This window comes from Caretta caretta, chromosome 8 (assembly GCF_965140235.1).
Source record: "Caretta caretta isolate rCarCar2 chromosome 8, rCarCar1.hap1, whole genome shotgun sequence".
Classification (NCBI taxonomy): Eukaryota; Metazoa; Chordata; order Testudines; family Cheloniidae; genus Caretta; species Caretta caretta.
The window spans coordinates 104,419,823-104,432,976 of record NC_134213.1 but is presented as its reverse complement, the minus strand read 5'-3'; the positions used below and the strand labels follow the sequence as shown (position 1 = coordinate 104,432,976).

Sequence of the window (13,154 nt, the reverse complement as noted above, 5' to 3'; positions counted from 1 at the left end):
GAGCCAGAGGCTCCATGAAATCCATCAGGATTTCACTATTGCTATCAGTTTTACATGGAAGGCACCCAGATACTGCAGGGATGGGTGCTGTTATAAAACCCTGATAGATAGGCAGATAAGGTGGTAGGGGAAACAGGCCCAGAGAGCTGAAGTGACGCCCCCAAGATCACAAAGCAGAACCAGGAACAGAAACCCAGGTCTCCCGATACCTCCCGGTGCCGGGTCTTAGCCACTCACCCACTCTGTCACGTACCAGCGGTGTAAAGAGGCCCTCTAGCACCGGGTAACTAACCATTGCTAAAGCCAGCTAAATACAATTGGAAACAAAGCTCACATCTAGACATTGCATGGCTGCCTCAGGGTGAGTGCATGCGGATTTTTTTTGCCAACAGTGATTTGCCAGCTATTAAAGAGTTGTGTGTGTGTTGGGGGGGGGGGAGATTCTTAAAAATAATGAAAAACAACCCTCCATGCAGCATTTGTGCTGATCCGATTATATTACAAGTTGCAGAGTGCAGGGCTTTTTCCTTCCTTTGGATTTATTCGATCCGTCAGAGGAGTACAAAAACATTCTCAACGCACAGAGAGACAGAGAAACTCACTATTCATGTCGGCATCTCCTGTTTTGGACTAAATGGGACACTGATCAACGATTCCTCCTCCATTCCTCGGGGCGGAGAAGGGATGTTCTTAAAAGTGACAAGCAAAGGGGGGTGGGTGGGAAATGTACTTGTGCTTTTCCTTTTTGATTCCCATGTTCTGTTGAGAAGGTCTGAAAGGGTTGTGAGGTTTTTTAAAGTTTCTTTTTTTTTTTTTGTCATCACTGTTAAATGCTCGGTTTCACACATAAGGAATCCAAGTCCTGTCTAGCCGGCCGATTCTATAACAGGGGTGGGCAAACTTTTTGACCTGAGGGCCACATCTGGATATGGAAATTGTATGGAGAGCCATAAACGCTCACCAAATTGGGGGTTGGGGTGCGGGAGGGTGTGAGAGCTCTGGCTGGGGGGGTGTGGGCTCTGGGGTGGGGCTAGAAATGAGGAGTTCACTGTGCGGGAGGGGGCTCCAGGCTGTCACAGGGGTTTGGGGTGCGGGGCGTGGTGAGGGCTCTGGCTGGGGATGCAGGCTCTGGGGATGAGGAGTTTGGGGTGCAGGAGGATGCTCTGGGCTGGAACCAAGGGGTTCGGAGGGTGGGAGGGGAATCAGGGGTGGGGTTGGAGCATGGAGGGGGGTTCAGGGGTGCACGCTCTGGGCGGGGCTTATCTCAAGCAGCTTCCAGAAGCAGCAGCATGTCTCCTCTTCAGCTCCTATGCGGAGGCTTGGCCAGGCTGCTCTGCGCGCTGCCCTGTCTGCAGGCACCACCCCTGCAATTCCCACTGGCCATGGTTCCCGGCCAATGGGAGCTGCAGAGCTGGCACTTGGGGTGGGGGCAGCGTGCGGAGCCCCTTGGCTGCCCCTACATGTAGGAACCGGAGAGGGGACATGCCTCTGCTTCCAGGAGATGCATGGAGCAGGGAAAGTCTCCGACCCTGCTCCCTGGCAGGAGCTTGAGGGACAGTTTGAAAGGTCTGATGGGCTGGATGTGGCCCACGGACCGCAGTTGGCCCCACCCCTGTTCTATAATCACTGGAGAATTAGTGGAAGGTTGATGGCACATAAGCCAAGAAGAGAGGAGAGCTGAGCAAATGAGAAGGGCTTTAAGGACTTTTAGTCAGAGTCTTTAAAACCCCTTTGTTCAGACCTACTTAACCCTAAAAACCAACACCCATTTTGGAGAATGGGTATCTTTGTTAAAGTTTGGACACCTCTTCAGTTAAGATGCGAGCATACACGACATACATCCTCAGAGACCTTCACCAAACCCTGTGGAGACTGGATACATTTCACCTGCCTGATATATTTAAGGAAAAATCTACAAATCATAAACAAGTCAAACAGAGGGCAGAAGTCCTATTTTGTTTTTAAAAAGTGCCTTGCAGGTCGCCTTTGAAAGACCACTCAACTGAAACAATGGCTGCCCAGATCCTGGCAGCCTTGATCAGAGCAACTGGGAAGCCCTTGGGGTTGAGTTTGTGTGATGGGGTGTCCAAACCCCACACTGGAGAGCAAGGGGTTAAGGACCAGCTCTGGGCCCCGCCCAGCTGCCCCTGCAAAGCCTGCACAAGCTGGAGGCAGGACTTTAAAAAGGGGAGTGGAGCAGTTCAGAGGCAGGCAGGGGAAGGGAGCAGAGGGCTGCTCTGAGCTCTGAAGGGAAAATCCTACCCGGGAGCTGGCAACACAGGCCTGTGCAAACCCATGGTGGAGAGGGAGGGGACCGAGACTGCAGGCCAGAGACTTGATTAGAGCCAGTTACTCCAGGAAACAAATAGAGATTGGGGTAGGAAGTGGTCCAGGGGAGGGCAGTGGCTTAGTACACCAAGGTGTTGAGTGTAGTTGCCACCTTTGGGCCCTGGACTGGAGCCTAGTGGAGAGGGTGGGCCCGGGGTTCCCCTACCCACTCTGAGAGGACATTACCACCCTGGGAGTCTTCATCTAGGGGAGAGATCTGCTGGAAAGGGCTTTGACTGTTCGAGGACCCAACCCCAACAAAGCCCCGGTGCTAAAGGGGAGGACTGGAAATCCTTGGGGCAGGGACACTGAAGGACTGGACTGTGCTCTCAAAGGGGAGGTGCCCGAACAAATCCCCACCTAACCATTAGGCAGCCCTGCTGGTGACTGTGCACCTCCTGCAGTCTGTCACACAATCATTGCAATTAGAGATGGAAAAGACACTTCTGTTCGAGAGCAGGCCAGAGCAGAACTGTGTATCCAAAACTCCTTCCAGCAGTAAGAGGTTACAGATTTGGATCTGTGCGCCCAAAACCGCCCTTTTCTTTTGGGCTTTGCTCTCCAGTTCCAGTCTGGATGAAGCGGATGGTCACGAGATGTGGTCCAAGATGGTGGAAATCTAGCATGACCAGCTGATCTCAGGATATCCCGTCCCCCGAAAAAAAGTCTCATGAAAGCAGCTCCTGAATCCAAAGTGCCACTGAATCCAAACCCAACCCCTGATTTAACCCCCAAACCTTAGACCAAACTTCATCTAGATAGGGATTCCTCCTTCACCCACCTCTGATTAGTTCCAGAATATGTTTCAATCCAATGAGGGATTTATAGTAGAGGATGCATGGCGAGCTTCATGGTCCAAAGAGAAAGAGAAATAATTATCTTGTCTGGGACCCCGCTCAACATCAACCTGGGTTTGGTTTACCACAAAGGCAATGGAGCCTTCTCAACCGGTTTCGTACCGGACACCAGTTTGTGTTGCAGCGGTGATGTTATAGAGACAGTCTCCACTAGGTCACTGTGGGCAGCCACAAACCACAACACACCTTGTTGAGGACGGCAAAATGACACAACTTCCTGGAGGTCTTTGTGCCTCGAACATCGTTGATAAGAGCGCTGTGGCTTGGCTTGACCGGATTATCTATGCCAAATAAATCATGCAGGATTGAATCCTAGCTTTGTCCGTGGAGAGATGTCCTAAGTAACGGGGCTTCACGGACTCCTCTTCCAAGCCTATCCCCCGGTCCAATAGATCCATGGAGAAAGGAGCAGTCTAAGTTTGAGCCCATTCCAATTCCAGCCCTCTTGATAGATGCCTGCCTGGCACACCTGCCCGCAGCTGCACCGTGAATGCCCGCTGGACCGTAGCCAGACCGGTGGAAGTAGCACTCTCCAGCACAGAGCTATAAATCATTGTCTTCTCCTCTGCTAACTGGAGGAGATCCAGAGGTACCCAGTCACAACTGCACCATTCACGCAGAAACAAGTCAAGGGGAGGGTGCGATACAACCATCCTCTGCCCTGCTCCGCGGCAGGAAGGCCAAAGAAACTAACCGGAGCAAAGTGATCTACGAAGCAGATGCTGTTTGGAAGCTAGAGCCACCTGCCTCTGGTAGGTTATGCAGACAGCTGTGAGGGGCAGGGAAGGAAGAGGGGTGGGAGCACCCGGCTGTGGAAGGACCCACACAGAGCACAGGCCTCGGAAGCTAGGATATCGGGGCATGGGATGGGGGATCACGACATGAGGATGACACGGAAGCAGGATGGGACAGCAGCAAAAGGAAAAAAAGCCTCTTTCTGAGGCAATGAAGGAGCCAACGGCCCATCTGGTGAGCACATGTCCCTGCTCAGTTTAGAATCAACCCCCCCTTCGCTGAATGCTTTCAGCCAACATGGCAGGGACAGGGTCCCCAGCCTTCCTCCCATCCAAGGTCTGACCCTGCCTCCCACTGATAACAGCAAAACTCCCAGTGCCTTCAGTGGGGCAGGATCATCCAGTGCTTAATCTGTGCCAGGGCTTGGCTGTTCATAGCCCCAGCACCTCTGGGCCTGCTGCATCAGTTAGGAATGTAAAAAAAATTGCTTGAGCCCTGACTCCTCTTTCATTACAAATTAAGCCCTGGGATCACCCCTTGGACACACAGCTTGGTTCTATCCCCAGCTTGCCCTGTAGTGGCCTGCACATCCCATTTGTTATGTTAATTTCACACAGCACTGGCCACATACTGGAGATCTGGGCAGGAGACAGTTTTTCCGAGGAGGGGTTTATTTGGAACAGGAAACATGTTCTGTCATAGAAAAATATCTTCTATTTCTACATTATTTGTATTAATTTGTATTGTGGCTGCCTGTAGAGGCCAGACTCCAGGTACTGCACAAACACAGGACAAAAAGACAGCCCCTGTGCTAAAGAGCTGACAATCCAAGTTTAAGACAAAGGGCAAAAGTGGCTACAACAGATGGGATGAAATACAAGGCAGCAGTGAGATAATACTGACCAGCACGATAAGATGATGACTGTACAGTGGTTGCCATTAAAAATTCAACATTTACCCACAATTCCCATGCTCTGGCATTTTAGGTACTGCTCTTACCTCCTATGCTAAATATAGGGTCATAGAAAACACAGTGGAATCTGAGATGCTGCTAAGTGTTGACAAAATGTTGACATTCTAAAGGCAACCACTCTTGTCTACCTTGGATTCAAACCATAGGGCTCCTTCCAGTCTCACTGACCCCCCTGTAAATCAGGAGTAGCTCCACTGGTATGAATGGAGTTGAATCAGTGTAAGAGTGACCATAGCAAGTCAGAATCGAGACTCTCAACACACAGAAATCACTTTGCCCGCCACTGGAATGCAGCCACCTCTGGGGTGGAACATGACAGCAGCACACAGTAACACCACACAATATTTGCAGAGGCGAAGGAGAAGACTGCATCCAGCTGAGAATGAGCCTCCCATTATAAAAAGGGTCCACCGCAAGCTCCAGTTGCCTATAAATGGGCAAATAGATAAAATGGGCCACCGAGTGGCGAGTATTTCTGTGTCCTGGGAAGTTATGGGCAGGCAGAAGCAGGTACAACTCTCAGTGAACAAACAGCGAAGGAGATCAAACCCTCACTCTAAACTCTCCTTGAAATCAAGAGGTGTTTGGCCTTAGCATACAGGCTCCACCATCTGGCCTGGGGCTGAGTGGATATATAATTAAAGAGAGGACATTAAATATACAGAGTCATAATCACATTTTATTGTTTTGACTTTCACTACAGGCAAAGTTTGAAAAAGGTACCAGAAAAAAAGAGCAGCGGGGCCCATTGGGCTGGCAGGAATCTCAGCAGTGCAAGGAGAGCATTCACTGAACGAAGTTTTAAAACTGGGTTCCTCTTGAATTGCTGAACGTCCCCCGGGGCAGCTGTTCTGCTCTGCTGATGTTTAAAAGGGCTCCCACTCCCCAGCTCCAAATGTCAGGTTTCAAGGTATTAGTCCATGGATTAAAACGCGGCCTTGGGGATCTCCAATCTTTCCAGCAAGCCGCTCTCTTTTCACTCCTCTATCTCCCCAGCCGGCTTCTCCACCTCTCCCCTACAGGGCTGTTTAGCAGAGGTTCCTGTCTCCCCCACACTTCACAGCTCTCCTTCTGTTCAACACTTTCACTAGATATTATTAGCAGAATCAGGGTCGCGCCGGGGAGACGCAGCTGGGATCAGCGGCCCAGTGCGCCAGGCACTGGACAGACCCACAGTGAGACAGTCCCAGTGCCGAAGAGATTACAACCTAAATAGGCAGGACGTGCAAAGTCTGGGAAGGGAAACAGAGCTACAGAGTGGCAAAGTGATTTACTCAGGGACACACAGCAAGGCAGTGGCAGGGCTGGGAATAAAACCAAGGTCTCCTAAGTCCCGCGTGCCTGCTCTATCCATTGCAGCACACTGCCTAGATCTCAGAACCGTGATTGCGAGCCAGCAGCAGTCAGGGTTTATCCTTCCACGTCTGCCTATGGAAGGACTCAAGCCATGCCTTAAAGACTGAGCCCTGAGGCAGCATGTGGAGTGTACCTCTGAAAGGGGAAGAAAACTCCAGCTTCTGATATTACCGGCACGCTGAGAGAGCCAGCCTGAGTGCCCACTGGTGACGGGAGGAGTCGGCTGGGGGAGATGTCTGCCGCTGAACAGAGACCAGCAGGTTTCCGCTGCAGGAAAGCAAGGCTGCCTCGCCCTGCCGGCCGCTCTCACACATCAAGCGATGGGGCTGTTCTCGCAAGCTAAGCAGGCATCTGCTGGGTTAGTAGCTGGCTCGGAAACATGTAGAGAGAGAGTACAAAAGTAAAAAGAACAGGAAGACTTGTGGCACCTTAGAGACTAACAAATTTATTTGAGCATAAGCTTTCATGTAGTGATTCAGGAGTGATGGGGGTGGAGGGATAGCTCAGTGGTTTGAGTATTGACCTGCTAAACCCAAGGTTGTGAGTTCAATCGTTGAGGGGTCCATTTAGGGATCTGGGGCAAAAATTGGGGATTGGCCCTGCTTTGAGCAGGGGGTTGGACTAGATGACCTCCTGAGGTCCCCTCCAACCCTGAGATTCTAAGGGGTGTGCTTCCACCCCTCCCAGATGATATTAATGCTGCTGGAAGAGCCGGCATTTTGAATAACACAGACATGCCCTGACTGCATGAGCCTTTGCTGATCCCACGGTAATTAGCAAGAAAAGGAGCCTTAGCCAGCCCTGATGTCTTGTCCAAATTTCATCTTGGGGGTTACACCCCCCCTGACCTACTGTTTCCATTGGAGGAGGCATTCTTTGTATGCAGCGTTGTTGTGCTCTAGGGCACTTGCTGCGCTTCACCCCAGAAGCAGCTGCACTTAAGCAGGGGGGAAGCAGCACACACACCACACAATCTGTCCATAATGCATGCCGGGGTGAAAGGAGCCGTGTCAGCCTGAGCTCGTTCTCTACCCCTGTCTGCAGAGATCAGGACTTTTCAGCAGGTGGAGTAAATACACGAGAAGAGACGAGAATTACTATTTGCATTAGTGTAGCACTTGGAGGCCCCAGTCTGGGCTTAGGACCCCATTGTGCTAGGAGCTGTACGCAATGAACAGATGGCCTCCGCCCTGGAAAGTCCACCAGGAGTCCCCAGTAATGGGGGCTAGGTATGTACTGAAGTTAACATAGATAAGAGGGGGGTGAGATACCCCCAAAGTATTGTGTGACATGTCCCTTAGCAGAGAGGATAACAACCTACTACTGCCACTTCCTCAGTGGAGTTGAGCTGAGCTACTCCCTCACCTCAGGTGACAGAGGGTTTGTGCCTAAGGTCCCAGGTTCCCATCATGTCTGGTTAAAATGGGAGGAAGGAAACTCAAGGAGGATTAAACTGCATTTGCCTTGGTAAAGTCTCTGGGCAGTTGAGGCAGCGAAGACGCTTTGCACAGTTCTCGCAGGGGGCAGCGTCCTCTCCTTCCAAGAGGGACTGGAGATCAAGAGCCCTCCATCTCCACTGGGACATTCCCCAAAGCCCCACCGCCACCCAGCCCTGGCCATTGGAGTGTTCCAAGCTGGGCCCCTTGCAGCTGGCCTCCCCAGTGCCTCTCCCCAGCACCGCGCCCCCACAAAGCTCCCATTCACCCAGCAGCTGCACCATTACTGGAGACCACCACAACATCACGCAAGATGGCCCGAGACAGGTCCAGGGGAAAAGGGGCTCAGGAACCTGCAACAGTTTGGAAGGCAAGGCAGGAATCTTGTTCTGGATTCAGGGAAGACAGCGATTCCTCTCTTCCGTTTATATAGGTCACGGTCAGCCCTTCCCTCCCACCCACCGCCTCCCCTCAGTTTGTATTTGCACAGTGACTGATAGAATGACCTATGGTGGACATAGGCAGGGGGCCAGTAAGATGGACTGGTGGGGGATCTGGCTGCAGACAGCTGGTGAATGGCATCTCCCTCCTCTCCACTTGCTGAACTAATAAAGCCATATGGAACCTTAACGACCCTATTTGCATGATGTGGCAACAGGGGACCGTCAAAATTAAAAGGGCAATCCAAAGCAATCAAGGTAGCAACAGCAGCCGTTGGGGCTGTAGCTTCCCCTTGGCATGGCTGTCAAAGGGGAACAAAAGCAGGTTTGTCAGTCCCTGCAGGCTGATACTTGAGGCTTGGCCACACCAGCCTTAGCTTTGCACCAAAGGAAAGATAAAGCCGACTTCCCGTACACACAGTGATTAGAGCCAATTACAAATCTGAGGAGGAAAAGTTCTGGGTTTTGTCAGAAAGTATTTTTTGTCAAATTTTTCTATGGGAAAAATGTTGGGTTTGATTTTTTTTCAATTTTCTGAAGCAAATTGGTTGTTTCAGAACTGACCGATTCATTTCAAATTGACACTTCAACTTAAAATGTCATCTTCACGTCACGGCACGCCCCTCCGACCAGCCTTCTCAATATACACACACAGAGCAGCTTGTGCGTTTGAAAAAACAAAACCCTTCGGGAACAAAATGCTTCCATGTGCACACAGTTCTCCCCTGGGGGAGAGGATGAGAGAGAGAATAAAGCACAGGTGACAGGTGCTAATCATGCTGCTTAACGTACTACTGGAAGTTGCTCAGATACTCTGGTGATGAGGGTGCTGTAAGAACCTATAAAGAAGAAAATGGAAGAGATTCTTAGGTTGCAAGATTCAAAGGGAATACTGGGATCATGTAGTCTGACTTCCTCTATAACACAGGTCAGAGAACTTCCCAAAATAATTCCTAGAGCAGATCTTTTAGAAAAACATCCCATCTTGATTAAAAAATTATCAGTGATGGAGAAGCCGCCCCGACTCTTAGTAAGTTGTTCCAGTGATTAATTACACTCACCATTAAAAATATACACCTTAGTTCCATTCTGAATTTGTGTCACTTCAACTTCCAGCTGCTGGAGCATGTTAGACCTTTCTCTGCTAGACTGAAGAGCCCAGTACCAAATATTTGTTCTCCATGTAGGCACTTATAGACTGTGATCAACCCACCCCTAAACCTTCTCTTTGTTAAGCGAAATAGATCGAGCTCCTTGAGCCTATGGCTAGAAGGAAGGTTTTCTGATGCTTTGATCATTCTCGTGGCTCTTCTCTGCACCCTGAGGAGAAAACATTTTGTTTCAAATAAAAAAAAAAAGTCAAAACAAACGACTTTGATGTGTCTGGATTGACATTTTTCACATCTTTTAGTTGCATGACAACTGTCGATGTTTCTACATTTCGTCCTGATTCAAGATGAAAATAACTGCGGAAATATCAGGATTTCCTCTGGGACAGGGATTCTGTTTTCAGACCCACTCTAACACTGCCAGGTTCAGATCACGGCAGCATCACCCTGTGGCGTCCCTATCCACAGGACAGCAGACAGCCTACGACAAAGACAGAGGAAAAGCGGTGGAAAGGGATGTAACACAAACAAGAGATGAGTGTGATGTGAGGCACGAGACTTGTTCGTTCCATCCTTGTTCTCTAGCCTTCTGTTTGAGTTACACTCAGTGGATCCCCTTCCCCAACCTTCCCTCCACAATTTAACCATCCACGCTCTTCCTTTCTCACCCACTCGGCGTTCAGATACCACGGTAACAGGTGCACTTATCCGCTTCAGTTCCAGGATTACTAGAGCCCTCCCCCTCCACATAGATCAACCACTCCCAGACGAGATAAATGGATGACACAGATCAACAGATGAGTCAATTGGTTTCTTTGAGACCTCATGGGTGCACCGGGAATTTCAAGAGGGTGAGGGGGGAAGTGGCCTGGTGGATAATTCAAGCTGAAGACGGGCTGAAGATGCAAACTGACACTCCTGAAATGGGGTTTCAAACAGCCCAGGACTCTGGGAGATTTGTGGCTCTGGGGTTTCGGTTCAGCTCATGAGAACCAGCTGGAAGACTTGGATCTAAGTGCGGGTTTGGAATAGCACCTTGATTCTGGGGCGTTTGAATCTGGGATTTCATATCAGGCCCATGTCTGGTTAATTCCCATGGAAGGGTAGGTCACAGGAAGCCTAGTAACTTCAGGGGAGCCGAGACCAGACAGGAGGATTGCTGGCCAGGCTGGGAATCATCTAAAGGGCCAGAAGTGGGTCAGATTGTGATTAGCTTCCACACCTTGAATTGTCCCTCTGGGGTGCGTTGGAAGGCAATGACACTGCTGCTCGTGTGGTATGGGGCTACTCATACCACAGGGGAGTAATGGGGCTGTACCTAAATGCTGCATGTTACCTATAAATCTGCCCTTAAATAACAAGGGAGTTCCAGTGATGTCATCTGTCGCAGTGTTGAGTGCCAGGACTGGGAAATCCCCCTCCCTGGAGGTTTTTAAGAACAGGCTAGACAAACACCTGTCAGGGACGGGCTAGGTTTCCTTGGACCTGCCTCAGGACTGGATGACCTCTCGAGGATCCTGCCGGCCCATGGAGATCAGGGGCCTTGTCATAAACATCAAGGGAAGGGTAAACACCTTTAAAATCCCTCCTGGCCAGAGGAAAAACCCTTTCACCTGTACCCTAGAGTTCAGAGTGGGGAAGGAACCTTGACATGGTGGCAGGGGTGGGATTTTAAAGGTGTTTACCCTTCCCTTTATATTTATGACAGGCCTATTGTACTAACAGTGGACAAGCGAGTGCATTCCAGCACACCTTAACAGCTCACTGCTCAGTAGGAACAAAGGATGGGAGTGGAAACAGAAGCACAAAACAAGGCCAGGAATAGAACTCAGGTCCCCTGACTGCCAGTGCCGAGCCCTAACTACTAGGCCAGCATTACTCAAACTGGGGTCCGCGGACCGCCGGGGATCCGTAAGGGTACTCCAGGAGATCCGCAGGCCCCACTGATCAACTCCTCCCCCTCCCTCCCAGCGTGCCCTGCACGCCGGGGGGACAGCTGCTCAGCGGCATGCAGGAGGTGCTAGGAGGGAAGGGAGGAGGGGGGGACGGGGCATGCTCAGGGGAGGGGGTGGAAAGAGGCGGGGAAGAGGAGGGGGCGTGGGGCCTGGGGCTGAGCGGGAGGGCCTGGGGGGTCCACAAAAAATATTTTAAAACCAAAATGGGGGTCCTCAGGTTGCTAAAGTTTGAGAACAGCTGAACTAGGTCATGCTGCTTCCCGAGACATTAACGGTTTCGCTATGGGAAAAGGAGAAGCGAAGGGTAGGTCCCCTGTCTCTGTGTTGCTCCTGGCCCTTAAAGCAAACAATATTAATAAGACAATCAGCCTCAGACAGACAGGCATAAGCAGGGGACAGCATAATTAGTCAAAAGCCATCACACGCCAGAGAACCAGCGCGGCCAACTGGGAGGGATGAAAGGGACGCAGTGGGAAGCAAGAGCCACATTTTCCTGACTGCAGCCCAGCTGCCCTGTGCTATGGCTGTTGCTGTTATTGTTTGAAATGCAATTGCACACGTGTGTGTGTACGTGCGTGTGAGTGTTAAGCACAGAGCCTTCTCTGCAACTGGAGGTCAACCCTGGCTTGGAGATATTTCATTCAGGGGTGGATTCAGCAAGGAAACTAGCTAGCTACAGAAATCATTCAAGAAATCTAAGATCAAAACAGCTCTGCAAGTGACTCGATTGCTGGGGGTTGCTCGCCAGGGCCAGTTAATTTCCTGTGCCTTCTACGGTGCAAGCTCATCTGTGTTTTGTGGATCGCTGTCCCTGCTTAGCAGATCAGGATGATCCCAGGCCACGTACAGAAGAGGCTGATCATTAGCATCAGGTACGACCGTTGGCGTACCCTGTGCACTTCCAGGATGTGTTTAGCTATAGGAAACTGCTGGGTGCTCAGACCTGCCACCTCTGGTTACATTCAAATTTGGCCTAAGCAGATGCATTCCCGTTAGAGAGAAAGGATGGTCCGGTGGCTAGGCCCCTAGAACAGTGGTTCTCAACTAGGGGTCTGAGGAGTCTTCGCAGGGGTACAACTCATCTAGATATTGCCCTAGTTCTTCAACAGGCTCCATCAAAAGCACCTGCGAAGTCAGTAGAAACTAAAATTTCCTACAGACAATGACTTGTTTATACTGCTTTGTATACTACACACTGAAATGTAAGTACAATATTTATATTCCAATCAATTTATTTTACAATTATATGGTAAAAAGCAGACAGTAAGCAATATTTCAGTAACCGTGTGCTGAGACACTTTTGTAGTTTTAGGTCTGATTTTGTAAGCAAATAGTTTTAAGTGAGGTGAAACTTGGGGTACGCATGATAAACCAGACTTCGGAAAGGGGTACACTATTCTGGAAAGATTGAGAGCCACTGATCTAGAAGATCCACATTGAAGTCTCTCCCTGTGGGACCCTGGGTCAGTTACTTTGCCTCCGTGCGTCATTTCCCCATCTGGACAATGGGGGTAACCATGCTGCTCTGCCTCACTGGGGGGTTGTGAGGCTCAACCCAGTCAAGGTCAGGACACACGCATATGCTGCGACAACAGAGGCGCCTTAATCAGATTGATTTCAGTCTATGGACCGTGCCACTTACACCAGCTCTGAACTCGGCAACGCTGGTTTTAAACCTTCTGTTGGGCTTAATCCCTGCATTTATACAGTGAGGCTAATAACAATGGACTTTTGTATTTGTGTCACAACAGCACCTCGAGGCTCCATGGCACTTGGTGCTGTACATAGTAAGAGACGAGCCCTTCCCTGGAGGACTTACAATGTAAATAGCCCAGACAGACAAAGTGGGGAGGGAGAAGACGGAGCGCTGTACCCATTGTACAGACAGGAACCTGAACCACTGAGAGATGAAGTGACTGTGTACGGGGAGACTTTGGCAAACCAGTGAAGTGCCTAAAACCACTA

At 50.3% G+C, this 13,154-nt stretch overlaps 1 protein-coding gene across 1 annotated transcript in view; it reads right to left on the bottom strand.

The window, feature by feature from the left end:
* The window catches only part of PIK3R3 (phosphoinositide-3-kinase regulatory subunit 3), a 356,230-nt gene that overhangs the window by 327,070 nt on the left and 16,006 nt on the right, over positions 1 to 13,154 (bottom strand). The gene's annotated exons all lie outside the window — the stretch shown is intronic.